Source organism: Rhinatrema bivittatum, chromosome 9 (assembly GCF_901001135.1).
Source record: "Rhinatrema bivittatum chromosome 9, aRhiBiv1.1, whole genome shotgun sequence".
NCBI lineage: Eukaryota > Metazoa > Chordata > Amphibia > Gymnophiona > Rhinatrematidae > Rhinatrema > Rhinatrema bivittatum.
In genome coordinates, this window is record NC_042623.1 from 216,273,443 (window position 1) to 216,297,908 (window position 24,466).

Here is a 24,466-nt window from a genome sequence, read left to right on the forward strand (position 1 = left end):
TTCCCGCACGATGACCAGCAGGAAAAAAACCGCGGACCTACAACGCTTTTCTTATCAAAAGGATGGCGTCAAAGAGGTGAGCGCCTCCCCTATGGATGAGGACGGTGGCCAAGATGGCGGCGCCTCGGGGGCCGAGTTCACAGACCCCGCTATCGGCGCGAGAGAAACCGCGGACGATGCCCTCTCTGAGCACCCGACCCGTGCCGAGTTCCGGGAGTGGTTTGCGGGGATCAGGGCTGATATTAAGGCGTATCGGCAGGACCTGCTTACCCGTGTGGAGGAGGTGAAGGAGGATCTTACGACCCTGGGCCATCGCGTCGGCGATATAGATGTGCGCGTAGAGGGACAGGCCGAACAAATTAATGCTAACACGACCTCTTGTTCTTCACTGCGGGCCGAGAATGCTCTCTTGACAGCAAAAATTGCGGATCTGGAGAATAGAGCTCGCCGGAGCAATCTCCGCTTCAGGGGCTTCCAGGAGGCGAGGGGGCCCGAGGACTGCCACGAGTTGGTACGTGAATTTTGTGTCTCTATGCTCCGGGAGAGCGATACCACGGAGGCCTTCGATCCTCCTGATGTTCAATTCGAACGGGCGCATAGAGCTTTGCGCGCTCCCCAACCCAATCGACCACGCGACATCATTGTGTGCTTTACATCTTTTAAACTTAAGGAGAAGATCGCGGCGGTGGCCCGGACGAAAAACGAATGGACATGGCATAATCAAACCATTGCTATATTCCCAGATTTATCCCAAGCAACATTGCAGAGCAGGCAGGCCTTTCGGGAAGTGACCACGTTCCTCCGCGCTAAAGAGATACGTTACCGTTGGCTGCATCCTTTCGGCCTCTCGTTTTCTCACGAGGGCGTTGCCCATAAATATGGCACCCCGGAGGAAGCTATGCCGAGCATTACTGCTATGGGCCATGTGAGGTTACAGGAGCCCCGTACGACCTCCGGCTCTCTATCTGCTCGGGTGGCTACACCAACGTGGCAGCGGGTGGGAAAACGGAGCAGCCGGCTCCGGAGACCAACAGGGGGCCCCACCTCTGATCAGGGTTTGACCTGATTTCTCCACCTGTGCTCGTAAGCTGGTCTACTTCTCCTTCTGAGCGACGAAAGACTTCCTACTGCTATACTTGCTTATAAATGTTTTCAGGTTTGGGACACTTCTGCATATGCGGATGCATGGTTCATTTTTTATTCTGTGTTTACATTGTTGGGGGGGGGGGGAGGGGGTGGGCGCCATTTCTTCCTTCAGTGATTTTACTCACTTCCCCTATTTGGGTTGGGAGATAGTCTGCTAGGAGGCTATGGCAGGCGTTATTTTTGGGGGCCACAGCAATGGCTGGGTCCACATAGGGGTCATGCCATTTCTTGTTGTTATTTCTGTGGTTGTTGATGCGATGTTCCTCCATGCTGCATATTTTTTGCTAATGGTGGGTTCTTTTTTTCCTGGGTTCTCCTCTGTCATTTTTGCTTTTCTCTCCCAGAGGATTGCGCTGTTCTCAGATTCTCTTTGGACATTCTTAGTTACCATTGCTGGTATCTATTGTTATGCTGGGGCCGTAGGTTTCCAGTGGCAGGTCTCTTGGGGGGTTTCTGACGGTTTACATGGCTGGGTTTAAAGTTTTGTCCCTTAATGTTAAGGGACTCAACTCCCCTCAGAAGCGCTCTCTTTTTTATAGGGAGGCAGCCGTTTCTAGGCCCGATATCATTTTTGCGCAAGAGACACACCTCACGCGTAGATATGAATCCCTCATGAGGTCCTCTAAATTCCCTACTCAGTTTCTTGCTGCAGCAAACAAAAATGCTAAGTATGCAGGAGTGGGCATCTTTTTCGCCTCCCATGTAGTGATTGAATGCAAGAAGGTGGTTGCTGACCCACAGGGTCGTTACTTACTGTTGGTGGTCACGATGTTTAACCAGGAGTTCACTCTCCTTACAGTCTATGCCCCGAACAGGGAACAGGCAGTCTTCTTTGGGCATCTTCACCATATTCTTACTCAGCATGCACAGGGCTCCCTGATAGTGGGCGGCGATTTTAATGTGCCGCTGTCTCCGACCCTTGACACCTCTAAGGGGATTACTCATACCGCCAGGGTGCACACTAGGGCCCTCAGGGATCTTTTATCAGAGCATAACTTGGTTGACTCCTGGAGAGCCACTTACCCTCACTCTCGCTCTTACTCCTTTTATTCCAAACCTCACGACTCCTACACTCGCATTGACTACCTGATGGTAGATAAAACCTTGTTTCACCTGACTCGCTGTCCTGAGGTTGGGGTGGTGACTTGGTCCGATCATGCCCCTGTCTCTCTACAAATTCGTACACCGACCGGGGATCATGGTTCTAAGTTCTGGTGGCTCAATGACTCTCTTCTTCAAGAGATTCAATTTACGCAGACCACCACGCAGGTGATTAGAGATTTTTTTCTTATAAATGCTGGGTCTGTCTCTTCTCCGGTTACTGTATGGGATTGCTTTAAAACATACATCAGGGGGCATTTTATTTCTCATTCCTCTTATGTTAAAAAGAAAAAGGAAGAGGCCTGCTCTACCCTTAGGGCCAGAATTGCGTATCTTACTGCTCAGCACAGTAAATCCGGCTCTCATCGTCTACGGACGAGGCTCATGCAATCCAGGGAGGAGCTTCACAGACTTGAGCTCGATCATATCACTCATGCACTCAACCTCACCAGACAACTCCATTTTGAGGGTGGTAATAAAGCGGGCAAGGTACTAGCTCACCAGCTGAAAAAACAATCCTTTCAAAACCACATTCTTAAAATTAAGAATGATCAGGGGCAGGTCGAAACATCTACCGCAGCTATCACCCGACAATTTCTTCATTTCTATCAGACTTTGTACTCCGCTGAATCCCATATTCAGACTGCGGATATTTGTCAATATCTCCGCGCCCTTCCCCTCCCCAGACTCACGCAGGATATGCACGATACATTGAATGCGGACATCACGACCCTCGAGATTCTTGCGGTCATTAAGACTCTTAAGGCGGGTAAGGCCCCGGGACCCGATGGCTTGACAGCCGCTTTTTACAAATCATTTAAGCATGTCCTGGCACCCCACCTCCAGAGCCACTTTAACTATCTCAGAGGAGGGGGTAAGTTAAATCCAGACTCCAATACTGCAGGCATTACTATCATCGCCAAACCCGGAAGAGATCCAGCACTGTGCGCCTCCTATCGGCCAATTTCCTTGATTAACCTGGATCTAAAAATTTTGGCTAAAATTCTGGCAGATAGGATTAACACTTTTATTATGCATATCATCCACCCAGATCAGGCTGGCTTCATCCCAGGCCGAATGGCGAGTGACAACGTCCGCAAAATTATTAATATAATTTGGGGATCCATGCAACGCCGGGATGCCCATCTTCTCCTGGCCATAGATGCGGAGAAGGCCTTTGACATGGTACATTGGCCTTTCCTGTTTACTACCCTGCAAGAGATGGGGTTTGGCTCCTTTTTTCACAATTGGATTCAAGCCCTATATCATAATCCTTTAGCGTGCTTAAAAATTAATGGCAGATATACTGTCCCCTTTCAAGTCCAGAGGGGTACCAGACAGGGGTGCACCCTGTCACCTTTACTTTTTGCCATTTTTCTCGAACCCTTGGCCATTTCTATTAGAAACAATGCAAAGATACAGGGTTTTCCCATACGTGCTTGTGAGCCCAAACTGTCACTTTTTGCTGACGATATTATTTTCACAGTTTGTAATCCTATAGCATCTCTCCCGGTGCTGGAGACGGAACTGTCCCACTTTAGTGCCCTTTCGGGCTTTAAGATAAACTGGGACAAGTCCGAGATTCTAAATCTTACTTGCTCACCTGATATAGTAGATCACCTACACAAAGCTCATGCATTTCGATGGGCAACCACCAAACTTAAATACCTGGGGGTGTACTTGAGTAATGATATATGTGATCTGTATAAGCTTAATTATCTGCCTTTGCTTCAGAAAATGGATTTTGACTTGGAGAGGTGGGGCTCCCTGCCGCTTACGTGGCTTGGCCGCTTGGCTACCATCAAGATGAACCTGTTGCCTCGGCTCCTCTACCTCTTTCAGACACTGCCAATATCACTCTCTCGTGCCACGTTGCTTCAATGGCAGCGGAAGCTGCTTTGTTTCTTGTGGCGCCATCGACCTCCTCGCGTGGCCCAAACTATTCTCTATCAGCCCAAGTTGTCGGGCGGTCTGGGACTTCCTAATTTGACATGGTATTATGTGGCTGCCCAACTTCGGCCCATTATTGATTGGCACTGCACCACGGCTGTGAAACCTTGGGTGGCCCTGGAACAGGCGTGGCTTACACCGGTACCTCTGACCTCTCTCCTTTGGCAACCTGCTACCACGTGGAGGCCTCTTCTGCAGCTTACTCCTTGCACCAGACATACCTACAATATTTGGAAACAGTGGAGACACCGGCTGGTGGGACGCTATGCTTACTTTCCCCTCACTCCCTTATTCCACAATACTGACTTCCCGGCTGGTCTCCCCAACAGAGCATATGATCTTTGGAAGGCTGGAGGTGTCTCTTGTCTTTCTCAAGTCATGCATCAGGACTGACCCTTGCCCTTCACCACTCTCTGTGCTCAATATCACTTACCGGCCACGGAATTTCTGTCCTACATGCAACTCCGTCACTTTTTACTATCTGTTCAATCCCGGGGACTTATGGCTCCTTCACGCTCCTTATTTGAGGGATATTGTGTCTCGTCTAAGGCCACTGGAGGCCTTATCTCCAAACTTTATAAGCAACTACTGCACCGTCCGTTTAGCAAACATGCCCACATGAAGGCTTGGGAAGCTGATCTTCACACATCCCTTTCGGAAGAGGACTGGATTTCCATATTTTCTAAACTATCTCGTGGGAATGTGTCCACCCGAATTATAGAAGCCAATTACAAGGTCATCTACCGGTGGCATTTAACCCCGTCTCGGCTCCATCGCTACTACCCGCACGTGGATCGTCAATGCTGGCGGAATTGTCATCAGGACGGGACTTTTCTCCATATGTGGTGGAACTGCGTTTTTATTAGTCCCCTGTGGTCGTATGTTTCACGGCTGCTCACTGACCTGCTTCACACTCCCTGCTTGCTTACGCTGGAACAGGCATTATTATTTTTTCCCTGTGATTCTCTACCTCCATATGCTCAAATCCTAGTGCAACAAGTGTGCACGGCGACTAAAATGGAGATCGCCTATCGTTGGAAGCGTCCACACCCACCTACTTCTGAGGAGCTGTTGAAACGTCTGGATGGTGTCTGCCTTCTTTATCGACTCACGGCGCTGAAATATCAACGACTTACCAAATTCAACCGGATCTGGGAACCTTATATTACATGGAGACCCTTAACTTTCAAGCTTTTTTGAGCAACCACCTGACTTATTTTTCTTTATTTTCTATACCTACCACTTAATCATTCTATGCTTTGACTTCGAGATGTTGTAGTCTGGAGTAATACATTTTTGTTCACGACTAATTGGACTCTCAATGGCATGTTGGGGGGGCGGGGGGTAGGGGATCATTATCGAAATTTTGCTGTTGTTACTGTATAAGGCTGTTTTTATGTGTTTTGACATCTGCTTTCGATGATGGTTGTGTTATACCAGCTGCTGTACTTGTTTATTGTGTATCACAGCAATAAAAATTTCCAATTAAAAAAAAAAAAGAAGAGAAAAAAGTTTAATGGCACCTGATTGCCTCAGGTACAAACCTCGACTCTGAGCCCTCTGGGGACAGGGAAATACCCACAGTACCTGAATGTAATCCGCTCTGAAGTGCCGAAAAGCAGAATATAAAAATCAGATAAATAAATAAAATAAAGGAGGAAATATTCTCTTCATGGTCAAAAACAATTTGTTGAACTTCACTGAAATGAAGCAAATGATATCAAATGACTACCACAGTACAGGGGGCCACAAGTGATGGTTTGTTTTCATCACCCATAAATATCAGGTTAAGATGCCATTCTGCAAGTCCCATTTTGCTAGGGATACTTTTACTGACTGCAGAAAAGCTGGGTGGGAAAACTGCCAAATTGAAACAAGCCATTTGCAGCAGTTAGGAATTGACTTCCTTGTTTGGTGTTATTGAACACTGAGGGCATAATGCTGACTTTACATTGGCATTCAAAGCAAGCATGGAGATAATTATGTTTCAGTGAAGTGTCAGGATGTTTGACATTACATACTGCAGATTTATCATTTGGACTGAGAAGAATTATGCATCTCAAAAATCTTTTAATCCCTAGTAGAAATCTACACTATAATATTTTCTAAGTTGTGTAAACAGAAGTCTGGAGATATTTTATTTGATTGTTTATACGGTACTTTTGACTGGGGCACATTACAGGTAATGTGTAAAACAAATTCAGCGGTAAAAAGAAACAGTCTGGATACCAAAAAATATGGACATGAACTGAGGTTGCTAGCAAAAGAAATTTGAAGAAATGTGTCTTTAGTCATGAGTAGAAGATGAGCAGTTATGGAGAATATTAGACTCTCTGGAGGAAGATTATTCTAAATGTATGGGGGGCCAAGGGAGAGAAGGAGCAACAGTGCTATGCATCAAATTTGGAACAGGGTATAGTATGAAGGGTCCAGGTTTGGACCTGTAAAGGGGATAGAGGTACAGTCATAGACTAGACACTTTTATTTATTTATTTGCTTATTTATTCATTTTACACCCTGTCCTTCTGAAAACAGTCACGATGGCTTGGATTTTCAGAAGGCATTTGACAAAGTTCCTCATGAGAGACTTCTAGGAAAAATAAAAAGTCATGGGATAGGTGGCGATGTCCTTTCATGGATTACAAACTGGCTAAAAGACAGGAAACAGAGAGTAGGATTAAATGGACAATTTTCTCAGTGGAAGGGTGAAGGCAGTGGAGTGCCTCAGGGATCTGTATTGGAACCCTTACTTTTCAATCTACTAGATAAGGGAGCCCTGACTGACGTGCTGCAAATGCGCAGTAGAGAGCACCTCTACCGCGCAGGCGCGGGCAAGCAAGTCGGTCAGAGCGGAGCATGCCTGAAAAAAATGGCGCAGGGAGGAGCAGTAGTGGCGGCGGCGAGGAGCAGTAGCAGCGGCAGCGGCGAGGAGCAGCGGCGAAGAGCAGTAGTGGCGGCAGCGGCGCGCGCGAGGGATGGACCCCCCCAGAGATCTTCCGTCTGCGCCATCCGAGGGAAGGGGTTGTGGATGAGCTGAAAGGGGAGGGGATTGAGAGAGGGGGAGTGACTGAGGGGGGAGTGACTGAGGGGAGGGAGGAGAAAGTGAGGGGAGGGGGGAAGGTGAGAGGGAGGGAGACTAGAGGGGAGAGGTGAGAGGGAGTAGGAGGGAGAATAGAGGTGGGAGGGAGAATGGGGAGGGGAGGTGGAAGGGAGAATGAGAGGGAAGGAGAATGAGGGGGAGGGAGTGGGAAGGAGAATGAGTGGGAAGGAAATGGACCAAAAAAGTTTTTTTTAAAGTAGCCCGTAACTTAACGGCTAGTATATTTATAAATGATCTGGAAAGAAATACAACGAGTGAGGTAATCAAATTGGCAGATGATACAAAATTGTTCAGAGTAGTTAAATGACAAGCAGATTGTGATAAATTGCAGGAAGACCTTGTGAGGTTGGAAAATTGGGCATCAAAATGGCAGATGAAATTTAATGTGGAGAAGTGCAAGGTGATACATATAGGGAAAAATAACCCATGCTATAGTTACACAATGTTAGGTTCCATATTAGGTGCTACTACCCAAGAAAGAGATCTAGGCATCATAGTGGATAACACATTGAAATCATCAGTTCAGTGTGCTGCGGCAGTCAAAAAAGCAAACAGAATGTTGGGAATTATTAGAAAGGGAATGGTGAATAAAATGGAAAATGTCATAATGCCTCTGTATCGCTCCATGGTGAGACCGCTCCTTGAATACTGTGTACAATTCTGGTCGCCACATCTCAAAAAAGATATAATTGCAATGGAGAAGGTATAGAGAAGGGCGACCAAAATGATAAAGGGAATGGAACAGCTCCCCTATGAGAAAAGACTAAAGAGGTTAGGACTTTTCAGCTTGGAGAAGAGACGACTGAGGGGGGATATGATAGAGGTGTTTAAAATCATGAGAGGTCTAGAACAGGTAGATGTGAATCAGTTATTTACTCTTTCGGATATAGAAACATAGAAACATAGAAATGACGGCAGAAGAAGACCAATCGGCCCATCCAGTCTGCCCAGCAAGCTTCAAACTTTTTTTTCTCATACTTATCTGTTTCTCTTAGCTCTTAGTAACTTTAGGTTCTAATTCCCTTTCACCCCCACCATTAATGTAGAAAGCAGTGATGGAGCTGCATCCAAGTGAAATATCAAGCTTGATTAGTTGGGTAAGCGGCAGCATAGCTCTCCGCCGTTGAAGCAGATAGAAAGATATGCTGGATATGCTGGATATGCGTGAAGTATTAGTTTTTCTTCTCCCCTACCGTTGAAGCAGAGAGCTATGCTGGATATGCATTGAAAGTGAATTATGCCTTGAAGGTCACATTAACTATCAACAAATATTGAATAAGCCTAATAATTGGTAATTGAATAAGCCTAATAATTGGTAATACCTAAGGCCCATGAACCCACCCCTGTTTTTGTTTTTTTTTAATTTGGAGATGGCAGCCCTCCATCCTTCCGCTCCGTGAAGGTGGAACACCAACCACTGGCCACTGACATCCCGCTCCATGAATGCCTCTGTGGCTACTGCCGCTCTGTGCAGTGTTTATATAATAGATATTATAATATCTATTATATAATATCTATTTATGTTATATAATAGATAGATAATAGAAATAGATATATCTATTATAATATATCTATTATAATAGATATATTATAATTATATAATATTATAATATTATATTATATATATAATATATATTATATATTATATATATATATATTATATTATATATATATTATATATTATATATATATATATTATATATAATATAATATATATTATATATTATATATTATATATAATATATTATATTATACATAATATTATAATATTATAATTATATAATATTATAATAGATATTATAATAGATAATTATATCTATTATAATATCTATTATATAATATCTATTTATGTTATATAATAGATAGATAATAGAAATAGATATGTTATATAATAGATATATAATAGATATTATAATATCTAGATAGATAATAGATATTATAAAATCTATTATCCATAATAGATATTATAATATCTATTATGGATAATAGAAAGACTAGGGGGCACTCCATGAATTTAGCATGTGGCACATTTAAAACTAATCGGAGAAAGTTCTTTTTCACTCAACGCACAATTAAACTCTGGAATTTGTTGCCAGAAGATGTGGTTAGTGCAGTTAGTATAGCTGTGTTTAAAAAAGGATTGGATAAGTTCTTGGAGAAGAAGTCCATTACCCGCTATTAAGTTCACTTAGAGAATAGCCACTGCCATTAGCAACGGTAACATGGAATAGACTTAGTTTTTGGGCACTTGCCAGGTTCTTATGGCATTGATTGGCCACTGTTGGAAACAGGATGCTGGGCTTGATGGACCCTTGGTCTGACCCAGTATGGCATGTTCTTATGTTCATTGATAAGACATCCCCCCACACACTATTATTTAAAAGGTAATTTTATAACAGCCCATGCAGGGTTGAATTCTGCTTGTAGAAAAAGAAAGTATAAGTGGACATCAATCCTAATTTCTAAAGCAGAAATACATGCCCAAGTCCACTTTGAAAATTATCAGGTACACGTGTGCCCCTACACAGCATAGGTTCACACATTTATACCTGCTTGGGAGCAGGTTTAATTGGGTATGCATATATTTATGTAAATTCTTTTGAAAATCAGAAGTATGCATGTAAATGCTTTCCCCAGTACTCTGGAGGTACCTCTTTAAAGTACACATAAAAGTTCACATGAATTTGTTACCACATCTACTTTTATGCATGAACTTTCCAGGGTGATTTTCAAAATGCCCATTTACACCTATAAAACTGCATTTTATAATGTGTAAGTGTTTTTGAAAATTACCCCATAAGTAATATTACCTCTATAAGTAATATATAACAATAATCACATAAAATATACAGACTCAACAGGCAAACCTCAACTAAAATGACTAACATCAAATAATACAGCAATAAAATCAGAATAATCAACAATTAACATAAACTAAACATAAAACCACAAAAGGTCCTGCAAAATGAATAGAGCATGGATTAAGAATAGACAAAGGTGAATTTTAAAAGCCTGACAAGCACATTAATTAGGGGATGCAAGACTATGTTGTGCTTGCGCCAAGTGGATTTTAAAAGCCGCCCGGAAATGTGCATGTATGCCGCTGTGTGCACATCTCAGAATTTCTCAAACAGGGGCAGGGTATGGGTGTGGTCTGGGCAGGGCATGGACTCACATGGGCGATTCGATACTTGAATCAGAAATTTGCACATAAAAACTTACACGATCAGACATGCACCGAGGTCCCCTGCCACATAAATCTACTTTTGCTATGGATGGTGTGTACATTTTCAAAAAAATGTAATGAGCCATATCTGAAGGGGGTAAAGGGTCTCGGATAAATGTGGGGTGTACAGGCTATGAAACCAGGACCTATCTGTTAAGTAGACAAACTGGGGAGGAACTGGTAAAACAGGCAATTGTGTTGGCGCGCGTCCCTTTTTAAAATTTCCCCACTTATGGAGTAGAAGCGGCTTTTGTGCGCACATGCTTGCGTCCATTTAAAATTAGGCACACTTGAGCGTGTGGCCAGGCTATTTTATAACATGTGCGCATATAGGCACGTCCCTGGGTGCAGACCGATGAACGCATTCACATGTGTACCCACGCGCCGCTTTGAAAGTTACCATTTTATTGAATGATTAATGGGTGCCTTGCAGAGAAGGTGTGCTCAGGCCTGAAGAAAGAGGACATATGGTTGCTGCTACAATGGTGGACCCTACTGAACTACCAACAGCATTGAGTGCACATTGGAGAAGGCGCCCTAATGCCTTGGCAACAGCACGAGGAACCTGGTCACCCAAGCATGGAAAATAATAAGAGTCTAAAAATGTTTTCTCAGAGATACTGGGTTTTTTGTTTGTTTGTTTTTAAAAAGAAAGAAGTAAAAATATTTAGGGTAAAATGTTGCCTTTAGAAATAAGTTATTGGTAATTAACCCAATGCTTAACCTATATTTTTCATAAAATAGATATCTTATGTTAATTACATATTTAATTTTAAGCATGATAAAGTCTCGTAATGAAGGGAGGAGATTTTTAGACTAGAGCTATTGGTATTATTCAGTTTCCCACCACTCTTAAATATTAAGTCCCAATGTCTACTTCACAAACAAAGTTGATGAAAGATATTGAAATGAAGACTGTTTTAAAGGTAACATTCGTTATTGTAAGGTGAAAAATACATGTATTAGACACATTTGAAACATGTGAGTGGTAGCACCAATCAGTGAGCTGAAGCCTTGTCCATTGATGATACTGATCACATGTTTAAAATGTTTTTTTCAAATTCATCCATTTTCCTGTGTGTTCTGGTAAGGGTTTGAAATTTGATAGGTTACTACTGCAGTCTGGGTGTGTAGAAGAGGAAGCTGAAGGGGAAAGGGTACAGAAGAAGGAAGGCTGGAGTGAGAAGAGGAAGGGAGAGAGGGAGGAAGAAATGGCCGGAAAACAAAATTAAGACCATGGAGAAAAGTGAAATACAATGCACAGGATCTTCATTGCTGTAGATCCTGCCACAGTTCCCGTTCATTCCATGCAGACCTTTCTAAAACTTAGCTAACTCTATTTAGGCATTAAGATCACATTATTATACTTAAAACCATACTGATCGATTTTAAAAGTCCTACACATGCCAAAGCCGGGAGATAAGTGCGTGGCTGTACCTGGTGCGTGCCGCACAGATTTTAAAACCATGCGAGGATGCACAAATCTCCTGGTACGTGTACAAATCATAAAATTGAAAAAAGGGCATGGACAGGCCGAGTCTGTAACATGAAGCCTGTGCATAAGTATTTACGCATACAAGCATGTGCCGGGGTCACCTACTGTGTAACTTTACTTCTGCTATGGATGGCATCTAACTATTAAAATAAAATAAACTAGGCTAATCAGGGGGTTTTAAGAGTTGGGGCTATTATGACGGCCCGACAAGCGCCTGCGGGGAGGGACCCCTTAACATGGTGCTTGCCGGCCGGTCGACCCCCGCCTCTTCCCTCTCCCGCCCCGGGATCTGCTTACCATGTGCGATCCCGGGGCCCGGCATCCAGGCGGCGGTGGGCGGAGCTCCCCGGCAGGGCGGGTGCTTCGGGAGGGCTGGGGCGGGCATGGGGCGCAATGACGTCGACGCGCAGGTGCGCGCTGACGTCATCGCGCCGGCGCACAGCCCCGCGAGAATCTCGGCCCGAGGTCTCGCGAGACCTCGGGCCTCAAATACAAGGCGAACGCCGGGCCAGGCCTTTTCGGCTGGCCGGCGCTCGCGTTGCAGGAAGGGGGCAACCGCGTCCAGGAAGAACCGGGAGGCCACGTGGACGAGGCGGACCGGCGGATCGTGCAGCCCGAGGAGCGTTGCCAGCAGGCGATCGAGCGTTCGCGGAGGACCCCCTTAATAAAGCTTTAAAAAAAAAAAAAGGGAAGCGAAGGGGAAGCGCTGATAGCCTTCCCACAACTCGGATCCCGGCTCCCAGCGCCACGTGGTTGGCAGGCCCTTGGGAGGTCCGAAGGCAGCTTGGGGCTGCAGCGTCCTCAGCGCAGGCCCATCCCAGCGCTGGGCGGAGACGCTGGTCGGGGAGCAGCACAAAAAAGGCCTGGACCGGACATAGGAACAGGCCAGAGGACGCCGGAGGATACAAGTGACCGGGGCACGGCAGCTGAACTGTGAGTAACATTGTTATCTCGCCGGAACGGGGAGCGCGAGACTTTAGAGCGGAGAGTGCCCCCGGGGAGGGACTTTTTAAGTTGAGGAGGAATTTTAACGTGAGGCGACATTAAAGCGTGGGAGTGCCTTTTCAAAGCGGAGCGGAATTTTAAGGCTGGGAGGAAACGTGGCAGCCGAGTGAGACTTTTGCAAGTGAGACTTTTGCAAGCGAGAGTGTTTTGAATTGCGGCAAAGCAGGGATGGCAGGAAGAGGAAAGAACGCAGGCCCTTCCCCAAGACAGACAAGGGGGGCGGAGTCGACAGCCGAAGGTGGCCGAACCACGGACGGGGACAGCGACGAGACCCGATCCTGCGGTCGAGGCGGGCGGACGTCGCGGAAAATGCCTTAGGACGGCCACCGTCAAGGCTCGAGAGTGGGAACAAACTCAAGTGGCTAAAGGAAACAAGAGACAGACCGGAAAAGCTGCAAAGGGACCGACACCGGCGGCTGAAGGCAACACGGCGCCGGGAGAGGCTGCAGGCGTGATCGAGACGCAGCCAGGGGCCGGCCGATACAGTGCATCCACGTGGGGCTGGCCCTCGTGGCCTCCGATGGGGCCGGTCGGAGCGGAGGCGACAGCATCGGCACAGCGGACACAAGAGGGCGGCCCTTACAGCTACAACGCATGGCAAGCGCAGATGTACCCACCATGGTGGCAGGTCCCACCGCCATGGTACACTGCACCAGTAACCAGCGCGGGCGAGCAGACATCGGCCGGCGGAGCGAGAGGAGAGACGGCGAAAGACTCAGCGGCGGGGAGTAACACAGGCGTTACCACAGTGCAAGGGACAACTCGGGGCGAGGCCAGTAACGCCATCGAACAGACAGGGACGGCACCAAGCGCAGCAGAGGCAGCACGAGAGGCGTGCGACGAGGTGACCGGAACCCGGGAAGGACGGACAGCATCGGCCGGAGACACAAAAGGCAAGAGGGCCAAAAGAAAGAGACACGAAAGTGGCTCCTCGGGGCGATCCTCAGGGGAGGAGTCGGAGGAGAGCGAGGCGTCAGTGGGCTCGGCGGCCTCCCCCGCTCGAGACCCGGGGGCCGCCAACGTGACCGCAACAGCTCTGCCAAACATGGACGAGTTGTGGGAGAGCGTGCCGAAGGCATTACAGAGCAAAATCCGCAAACGTGAATACATCGATATATTCACAATATTAGAGGGAAGAAAGGGGGCAGCGGAAAAAAGGAAAGGAAAGAAGAAGGAGGAGCAGAAAGGGGATGAGGTGAAGGTAGCTAGGAATATCACTAATTGGACACGGGCATTCCTGAGGATGGATAGTGTAATCGGGAGGGAGGACCCTTCACAATACGCCCCCATGCTGAGTTATGCGGACTCAATTTTGGAAGCATACAAGGAGTATCAAGGGTGGTGTTGGCTGAATTACGATGAGAAGTTCAGGGATAGGATGGAGGATAATAAGAACTTGTCATGGGCAGCTCAAGATGTGGGATTGTGGCTACGTCAGATGACTAGCAAGGTTATGGAGTCAGGGGCGGCACGCAAACCGTCGAGGCCATCCGGCGGACAGGCCGGTGCGGGTAGTTCCCATTGGGGGGACAGCGGTAACAGTAAGGTGTGCTGGCGCTTTAACAAGGCAGGGTGCACCTTCCAGGATTGTCGGTTCAAACGCATATGCGCAGTATGTGCGGCACCGCACTCGGCAGCGAGATGCCCAAAGAAGGGGCAGGGGTTTTCAGCCGGGAGTAATGGTAAAGGGAAGCAGTAGAGCAGAGGGTAAGGCACCGTCCCCGGTGCGGCTATCCACCATGGGGGAATGGCTGGAAAAATACCCAAAGCGAAGGGAGGCTAAGCAGTTGCGGGACGGTTTTGCATATGGTTTCAGGATTCCATTTCAGGGTACGGGTTACACGAATTCAGCTTCAGCAGTGAGGCAAGCAGACATAGTGCAAAGAAAGGTAGAGAGGGAAATTGAGTTGGGCAGGATGGCGGGTCCCATTGCGGACCCGCCATTTAGTAACATGATGTTGTCACCCTTGGCAGTAGTACCAAAAAAGGAACGGGGCGAGTTCAGGCTTATACAGAACCTGTCTTACCCGCCGGGGCGTTCCGTGAATGATGGTTTGCCAGAGGAGGCGTGCACAGTGCAATACGCCTCCTTCGACCAGGCCGTGGCGTTAGTGAGGCGCTGCGGGGAAGGCGCGTTGATGGCAAAAGCAGACATTAAGTCGGCATTCAGACTGTTCCCGGTGCACCCCGAAAACTTTCCCATCCTAGGTTTTCACTTCCAGGGGTCATATTACTTCGACAAGTGCATGCCGATGGGGTGCTCGGTTTCTTGTGCATACTTTGAAATGTTTAGTACGTTTTTGCATTGGGTGTTACAGCAGAGGGCGGGGAATGTCAATGTGGCGCATTACCTTGACGATTTCTTATTTGTGGGGCCAGCTCACACGGACACTTGTGCTAAAACTTTGTCTGCATTCCAAGACATGGCCCAAGAATTCGGGGTTCCGTTAGCCGGGGAGAAAACGGAGGGACCAGTGACCACATTATCATTCTTGGGGATTGAGCTGGACACGCAGGCCATGACATCGTGGCTGCAGCTGGAAAAGTTGCACAAGTTACGGACCATGCTCCGGAGGGCGTTGGCATCCAGCAAACTTACGTTGGGGGCCATTCAGTCCATAATCGGTAGTTTAAATTTTGCCTGCCGGGTGATTCCGATGGGGAGGGCATTCCTGAGGCGTTTGGCCGACGTGACAAGGGGAGTTAAAAACCCGCGACATCACATCAGGATCACACGGCCAATAAAGAAGGATATGGCAATGTGGCTGGAATTCCTGGATAACTTTAACGGGGTATCAATATGGCAGGACGAGGCAGTGTCAAATCATGATCTGGACATACACACAGACGCATCGGGAGGATGGGGTTTTGGGGCTTACTGCCAGGGTGCATGGTGTGCAGCACCATGGCCGCCTGAATGGATACAGAGCGGATTGGTGAGGAACATCACATTCCTGGAGCTCTTTCCGATCCTAGTGGCTATCACGGTCTGGGCTCAGAAATTGCGCAACAAAAAGATAATATTTTGGTCAGACAATTTGGCAGTCGTGACAGTTATTAACAGACAAGCGGCACGCTGCTCCAAAGTGGCGGAACTACTAAGGGAGGTGGTACTGCAAGGTCTGCGACTGAACACAACGATACGAGCCAAGCACGTGCCAGGTGTTCATAATCAGGTGGCCGATGCGCTATCCCGAGCTAAGTGGGATCTCTTTCATCAACAGGTGCCAGAGGCAGACGTCGAAGGAGCCCCCATACCGAGCCGGTTATGGCTGATTGGAATGTAACCGAATGGGGACTGCTGAAGGCATCCGTTGCTCCAGCGACATGGAAGGCCTACCGTAAAGGGTTTACCAGAGTACAGGCCTTCTTGAGGGGGCAGGGTTGGCAAGGGGGCAGGATAGAGGGCAGGCACCTGCAGCGATTTGTGGCTTGGGCAAAGGAGGAGGGTTTATCCAGGGGGGCGACGGTCAACCAGCTAGCGGGTTTCGCTTTCTTCACGAAGGCACAAGGCTGGGGGGACCCCCTCGATGACTTCATGGTCAAAAAGATGCTGGCAGGATGGGCCAGGACAGTAGCATGGGAGGGAGATAGGCGGCGGCCAATAACGCACGAGATATTGGTGCGCTTATGGTACGCAGCCGCGCAGGTATGTTCTGACGGGTTCGAGGTGATATTGTTCAGGGCCGACTTTTGCACGGCATTCTTCGCGGCCTTAAGAGTTAGCGAATTGGTGGCTGCATCCAAACGGGACACAGGACACGACGGCATATTACTGCACAACGTAGTATTCGAGGGACAGGCAATCAGGCTAAGGGTACACAAATCAAAAACCGATCAGAGGGCAAAAGGGGCAGAGGTAAGGCTGTCCCAGGTGACGTCACAGGTGACATGCCCAGTGAGGAACGTGTTAAATTTTCTGCAGATTAGACCAAAGGGGGGTCGCCATTTATTAATTCACGGGGACGGGGTACCACTCACTAAATTTCAATTTGCGGCAGTGCTACGTAAGGGATTGACCTCCATCGGGCTAAACCCGGGCGAGTACGGTACTCACTCGTTCCGAATTGGGGCGGCGACAAGCGCAGCCCAGGCGGGTTTACCTATGGAGGTCATACAAAAAATTGGTAGGTGGCGGTCGGTGGCGGCCAACAGATACGTTAGGCCGGGGGCTGTGCAATTGGGTCACTAATCATGCAATTCCTCTTACCCGCAGGTCGCGGCTTACGAAGGAAGATAGTGTGGGTTATGGGACACTCCTTCGTGCATTGGGCGGCCAAGAGGGCCCGGGAGAGAACATATGGAGCGCACCTGGGGATGGCACCAAGGGGAATCCTCCTGACATGGATGGGAATCCGTGGAATGAGATGGGAACAACTGATCCCGGAGGTGCGGAGCAGCCTGCGTACCCGCCAGAAGCCAGACGCCATAGTCATACACCTAGGGGGTAACGACCTGGGGGGGACGACGGCTAAGCAGCTCATAGACAGCATAAAAAGAGATCTGCAGGAGATACAGGAATTGACATGGGACACAATCATAATATGGTCCGAAATCATACCCAGGCTTAAATGGCAGGGTGACAGATTATGGGCCAGAGGGAGGAAGAAAGTGAACAGGCAGATTGAGGTATGGGCTAAAGCAACGGCGATAGTTACCATACGGCACAAGTGGGCCGACGAGCCATGCTTGGGCCTGTATAGGAAGGACCTGATTCACTTATCGGACGTGGGGTACGATATATTTAATAACGCGATACAGGAGGCACTGGAGCAGGCGCTCGCCAAGTTGGGGCCGCAGTAGGGGTGTTGGGGGGTCCGGGACAAGTGTACCACTATCCCGGCCTGGTGGCGGGGGTACCCGAGTCAGGGGGGGCGAGGAGGGGCCTGGAGGACACGGTGGATGAACCGGGGTCCGAGAGGAAGGAGAAGTGCGTAGAGGTGGGCGTGGGCTGCCCGGGGGTGGCCCCTCGGCTTGGACATGGCGGGGGGCCGGGAAGATTGTGCGGCGGACTGGCTAAAATGGCGGACGCCGGTACGAAGCCCGGTTTAGATATATTTGATGGACGCACTCATACTCGGGTACCGAAAAGTTTGGTTTATATATTAATTATTAATAAAAGCTGCGGCCTATTTTCACCAATAACGGTATACGTGTGGTTATTACGTGGTTATATATGACAAAGGGAAAGGGGGGGGGACATGGGAGTGCAAGCTGCCAATGTTATGACGGCCCGACAAGCGCCTGCGGGGAGGGACCCCTTAACATGGCGCTTGCCGGCCGGTCGACCCCGCCTCTTCCCTCTCCCGCCCCGGGATCTGCTTACCATGTGCAATCCCGGGGCCCGGCGTCCAGGCGGCGGTGGGCGGAGCTCCCCGGTAGGGCGGGCGCTTCGGGAAGGCTGGGGCGGGCATGGGGCGCGATGACGTCGACGCACAGGCGCGCGCTGACATCATCGCGCCGGCGCACAGCCCCGCGAGAATCTCGGCCCGAGGTCTCGCGAGATCTTGGGCCTCAAATACAAGGTGAACGCCGGGCCAGGCCTTTTCGGCTGGCCGGCGCTCGCGTTGCCCACCCACCCACCCAACAAGGAGCTCCAACGAGGGAGGATCAGAAGGCCTAAGAAGGGGAACAATAGGGACAGTTAGTCAGAAATTAAGGATAGCTCAGAATTTGCCAGTTAGAAGTTGTCGCAGCAATATTGGTGGCGGGGGTACCCGAGTAAGGGGGGGCCAGGAGGGGCCTGGAGGACACGGTGGACAAACCGGGGTCCGAGAGGAAGGAGAAGTGCGTAGAGGTGGGCGTGGGCTGCCCGGGGGTGGCCCCTCGGCTTGGACATGGCGAGGGGCCGGGAAGATTGTGCGGCGGACTGGCTAAAATGGCGGACGCCGGTACGAAGCCCGGTTTAGATATATTTGATGGACGCACTCATACTCGGGTACCGAAAAGTTTGGTTTATATATTAATTATTAATAAAAGCTGCGGCCTATTTTCACCAATAACTGTATACTTGTGGTTATTACGTGGTTATATATGACAAAGGGAAAGGGGGGGGGGACACGGGAGTGCAAGCTGCCAATGTTATGGTAAAAGGGAGGCAAGTTAACTAGGGAGTTTAGGAAGTTCTCTCCTTTGCTGGGGCAAACTGGGAACGAACTGGGGAAACAAGTAATTGTGTCAGTGTGTGTATCTACCAAAATCCACCCCCCCCCCCCCTTATGCGATGAAGGCAGCATTTACACGCACATGCATGCTCCAGTATAAAATTGTGCACACAGGTACGTGCATATAGCTGATTTTATCACAGGCTCACGTATATTATATACACGCATATGTTATAAAATCGCCACGTCCATGTGCACAAGCCGGCAAATGATGCAGGTCTTAAAATTCATCTCACCATGAATGACCCCTCCCCCAATAGATACCTCATCCATAATGCTATTTTAAGCAGGTTGAGGTCCATATTCAAAAGCCATTTAGACGGATAACATAATAATTATCTGTCTAAATGGCTTACCCAGCTATATTCAGCCTTTATCTGGCTAATTCTAGCCGACTATTACATTGGATGGCTAGAATTTAGCCAGGTAAGTTAGGAGCAGTCTAGGGGCATAACTGGGAGGAGTTAAGTTAACCGACTAACAGGGTCATTCATCAAAGTGCTTTATGGCTTTAACGCCCGCAATAGTTATCGCACACATGGCGTGAATGCAAATTTGACAAATTTATTCAAAGGGGCGGGAAAAATTAGGGTCATTATTGCACCGTGCGATAGTGTAACGCACACTATCGTCGGAAATAACTACACTGCCTATAACGCGATTTGTGATAAATATTGCAAATTCCATTTTGGCATTTTTGGGCATGGGGAGAGAGAGAGAGAGAGCCTTTGGGGTAGCACACATAGAAGTCAACTATTTATATTGCTATAGGAGGGCCAGCTAGTAACTCAAGGTGAGGTTTTGGGGCCAGTTTTACATGCAGTGTGAGACGTACAAACAGCACAGTACACCTCAGTGAAGATTTGATGTCATTTGGAGTGAGGAAAGTCACACAAAGATGAGATTTCTACAATGTTCTCTCACCCTGGCTTGATGGACTCTCTACCAGGGTACTATCAAGCTAGGGTGAGAGAATACTGAAGTAATCTCATCTTAATCTAACTTTCCTCACTCCAAATAACATCACATCTTCACTGAGGTGTACTGTGCTGTTCACATGTCTCACTCTGCATGTAAAACGGGCCCCAAAACCCTGCACCACCACCAAAACCTCACCTCAAGTTACTAGCTGGCCCTTCTATTGTGATATAAATAGTTGACTACTATGAAGGTCTCTCTCTCTCTCTCTCTCTCTCTCTCTCTCTCTCTCTCTCTCTCTCTCTCTCTCTCTCTCTCTCTCTCTCTCTCTCTCTCTCTCTCTCTCAAAATTATCATAGCCATGCCCCTTTTTCTTAACACGGGCATTATCCATGCAAAAATTATAGCATTTTAATGAATCTATGGGTCAGTATGTTCTAAAGTTAGCCGGCTATATTCAGTAGTGTGGCTGCACTGGTTAATATGCCTCCAAAGCTAGCCGGATAAGTTTATATGGTTAACCCCTAGATTCATCAAAATGCACTGATAACCTCCGTGTTAAGAAAAAGGGGTGTGTTAGAGGACATTTTAGAATTACTGCACCATGCAGTAACTTACTGCTTTGCATTGATAGTATTGTATGGTACAGTAAACTTAGCACACCCTGCAATAATCCCTATTTTTCACATCTAGTGCTAAGGGGGGGGGGGGGGGGGGAGGGAGAGAGAGAGAGAAGGAGACTATCTACAAGGCCCTCATAATAGTGAAGTATTTGTATCTCTATAGTAGGGCCATCTAATAGGTCGAGGTTTAGGGATCAGTTTCTCATATAGAGTGAGATGTACAAACAGCACAGTACACCTTGGTGAATATTTGACATCATTTGCAGTGAGGAAAGTCTCACAAACATGAAATTTCTACTATGTTCTCTCACCCTAGCAGGGTGCAAAATTGCCTCTGAAGGATTTTACTAAATCCCATCCAAACTCCTCCCTGATCATGCCCCTCCAAAAAAATTTGCATTCTCGCTATGCATTATTGTTCTTAACGCATGCGTTATGGCGTTAACGCATTATTGTGTGTGTTAACGCCATAACGCATTTTGATGAATGCCCCTATAACTTTGCTATCTGGTCTGTGTCTGAATATAGACCTCGGTCATGTCAGGAGAGTCAGAAAAATTGCAAGGAAGCAACTTAGGGAATTACAAAATAAGGACCTAGCAGTAAATCTGCACCAGGATTACTGACTGTGCATACTTTTGAAATGTTACATGGTACAAAAAAAGTGCAGTTTTCATTTATTAAAAAAAAAAAGAATTAGAAATATTTATTGATGGATTAATCCTGTACAGAAAACTGGTAGTACAGAATATGCAACAATTATGTAACTCTTAACATCTTGGTGACAGGATCACTTCTTATAGCAGGAAAGTGATAGTGCAATCTTTCATGTCTGAGTCAGCAGTGTGCTATCAGATTACTAGCTGAAGCTGATATTACTGTGAATCTACTGTAGAAAGGCCGTGGTGGACCTCGCAGCCTGCTTGCTGCCAGCGAGCACACATCTGAGAGCAACAGTTGCATGCTGCCCACATTATTGCATTTCACACATCATGTGTCTCATATTTTTCAACAGAAAGGGTCAGAGTGCAACTTCATCACTTGAACGACACAATGGCAGTATTGTTAAGATTTGCATTGGGTGTACATCTGGAAAGACTTGCCAGTTACTGTATTTAAGAGAGCTGTGTGTTCATGCCTTAAACAGGGGTAAGGCTGCATAAAAAGGGCAGCACTTGTCTAAAAAATAAATAAAAGCAAAATGAGACCTATTATTTTTCATTAACTTGTCAAAACATGATTGTAAAATGAATGTGCCTCTGCCCCACCTTAACTTTATGACTGTTGTTTCTATTAAAGATGATTAACGGTATAACTTAATCACCAAACTAATGAATTCCATGGCCCCACAAAGAGACATTGCCTTCCTCCAGTGCATCTCAGTTTTGATTTACTTATGCATTAATAAAATGTTTGTTCTTCACCTTCAGTGACTTTCAGGTTCAGATAGACTGTATTACTCCTTCTTGAGGTTGGTGTGGGTCCAGCCTGGAGCACTGCCACAACTGCAGTCACATTACATCCTATGGAGGAGTGGGGGGTAGGGGTTGATTTTACTTACACTTTTGAAATTGGAAAGATAGCATGAACAAACTCTTCTTTTACACTGTCAGATAGCACCCACTAAAACATTTAACAATGCACCCCTATTTTTAAAAAGCTGACTGAACTTTCCTCTGGAAAAATTAACTTTTATAAAGGGCTAGGGAATCATGGTGTTTGCATTTAGAAACTGCCCTAACCTGCTTCATTGTCCTGTGCAATAGACACATGACCTCTTTTATCCTATTTTAAGCATCTTTTTAATCGTAATCATAACTGTTTACTGTCTCTCTCTGTCTCATATACAAACTCATTCTGTCACACACTTCACATGCTCACACTTACAGTGTAATATATTATGCGTGACAACCTCTGTATATAAGTTACTTTTTCTAGACATTTTGGGCCTAATGTAGTAAGCTGCAAAGTTAAACTATGCTGAAATTCAGCACAGTTTCTTAACCCATGTGCTAAAACTCCCAACGCACAGGCCGATACAGCACAGTGCACTGTTAACCGGCATTTGGATGTGCATTTTTGACGCGCTAGCTTTACCCCTTATTCAGTAAGGGGTGATAGCGTGTCGAGAACGCGTGTCCAACCCCTTTGAGACTAATAGGGCCATCAACATGCATTTGCTTTTGTAAAATGAATGTGCCTCTGCTCCACCTTAACTTTATGACTGTTGTTTCTATTAAAGATGATTAACGGTATAACTTAATCACCAAAGTAATGAATTCCATGGTCCCACAAAGAGACATTGCAAATGCATGTTGATGGCCCTATTAGTCATTCCCGCACAATACAGTAAGTAAAATGTGCAGCCAAGCCGCACATTTTACTTTAAGAAATTAGCGCCTACCCAAAGGTAGGCGTTAATTTCTGCCGGCGCCGGGGAAGTGCACAGAAAAGCAGTAAAAACTGCTTTTCTATGCACCCTCCGACTTAATATCATGGCAATATTAAGTCGGAGGCCCCAAAAGTTAAAAAAAAGTTAAAAATAAAAAAAAAATGTAAAGTGGGCCCGCGGCTCGCGGGTTGAAAACTGGACACCCAATTTTGCCGGTGTCCGATTTCTGAACCCGTGGTTGTCAGCGGGCTCGAGAACCAACGCCAGCAAAATTGAGCGTCGGCTATCAAACTCGCTGACAGCTGCCGCTTCCGTCAAAAAAAAGGTGCTAGGGATGCGCTAGTGGGCCCTAATTTAAATAAATTAAGTTACTGAATCACGCGCACAGGAGAGTGGCCCGCATGGTTTACTGTATCGGCCCGAAAGTAAGCTAATGTTATTTTAATGCATCGGGTGTTAATAACGTCTGCTGACTTGCAAATGAGTACACATTTTAACTTTGGTTCATGCACACTGATTTCTTTTGCTGCTTTTTTTTTATTACAATCTTGATGATGAGAGGCACATTCAAGGGATCCTGTAAGACTCCCAAGAAGCCATTTCCCTATCACCTCGGTTCCCTACCTAAGGATAGGGACTCCCTCCTGCTGCCCATTCACTGCTAGTCTGCTTTTTTAATATTATTATTTTATCTCAGGAGACCCAGGGGTTCGTGATAGGGGCTAGCAAAGCTAGCTAGTTGAGGAGTAAAGGGGGTAGATTCCAGCAGTAATAACCAAGACACCATAGCTGATTGAAGGAAATGTATAGTACAGGCTTCCTTCTGATTCCCAATGATTTATGCACACAAAAAAAAAGATTTGTGCACAAAGCATATTGTGAACCCAAATCCTATTTTCTGCATTTAAAACACAATTTATATACTGTTTTCTGCACATAAAGTACAGGATGCCCATATCATGATCCCCTTAGACTAACATTGGTCATAAGAACTTTACTCCACTTTTGACAAGGAGTAAAATCTTGAGCATTGGAAAAACATGTGTTAAGTTAATGCACCTCTCTGGAGTGGGGGGTAATAAATAATGCCTTCATTACCATTAAACTTACATGGGAGAGCACTTATCTGTATGCATATTTATGTGCACTTTTCTTTTTTTTTTTTTGTGGGCAAAATTCCTTGCTGTATAGAAAAGTAAAGTCTGTACATTAAATATGTGCGCTCAATAACAGGTACAACTTTGCACTCTGCCAAGCGTACCTTATTACAATGATCTGATTAATTGAAGTATGGATTGTAGGGAAAACATGAGACACAAAATACTAATATGATGATCAGACATATT

The 24,466-nt window shown here is 46.7% G+C and overlaps 1 protein-coding gene across 15 annotated transcripts in view; it reads left to right on the top strand.

The window, feature by feature from the left end:
• The window catches only part of MBNL1 (muscleblind like splicing regulator 1), a 623,451-nt gene that overhangs the window by 237,530 nt on the left and 361,455 nt on the right, over positions 1-24,466 (top strand). The gene's annotated exons all lie outside the window — the stretch shown is intronic.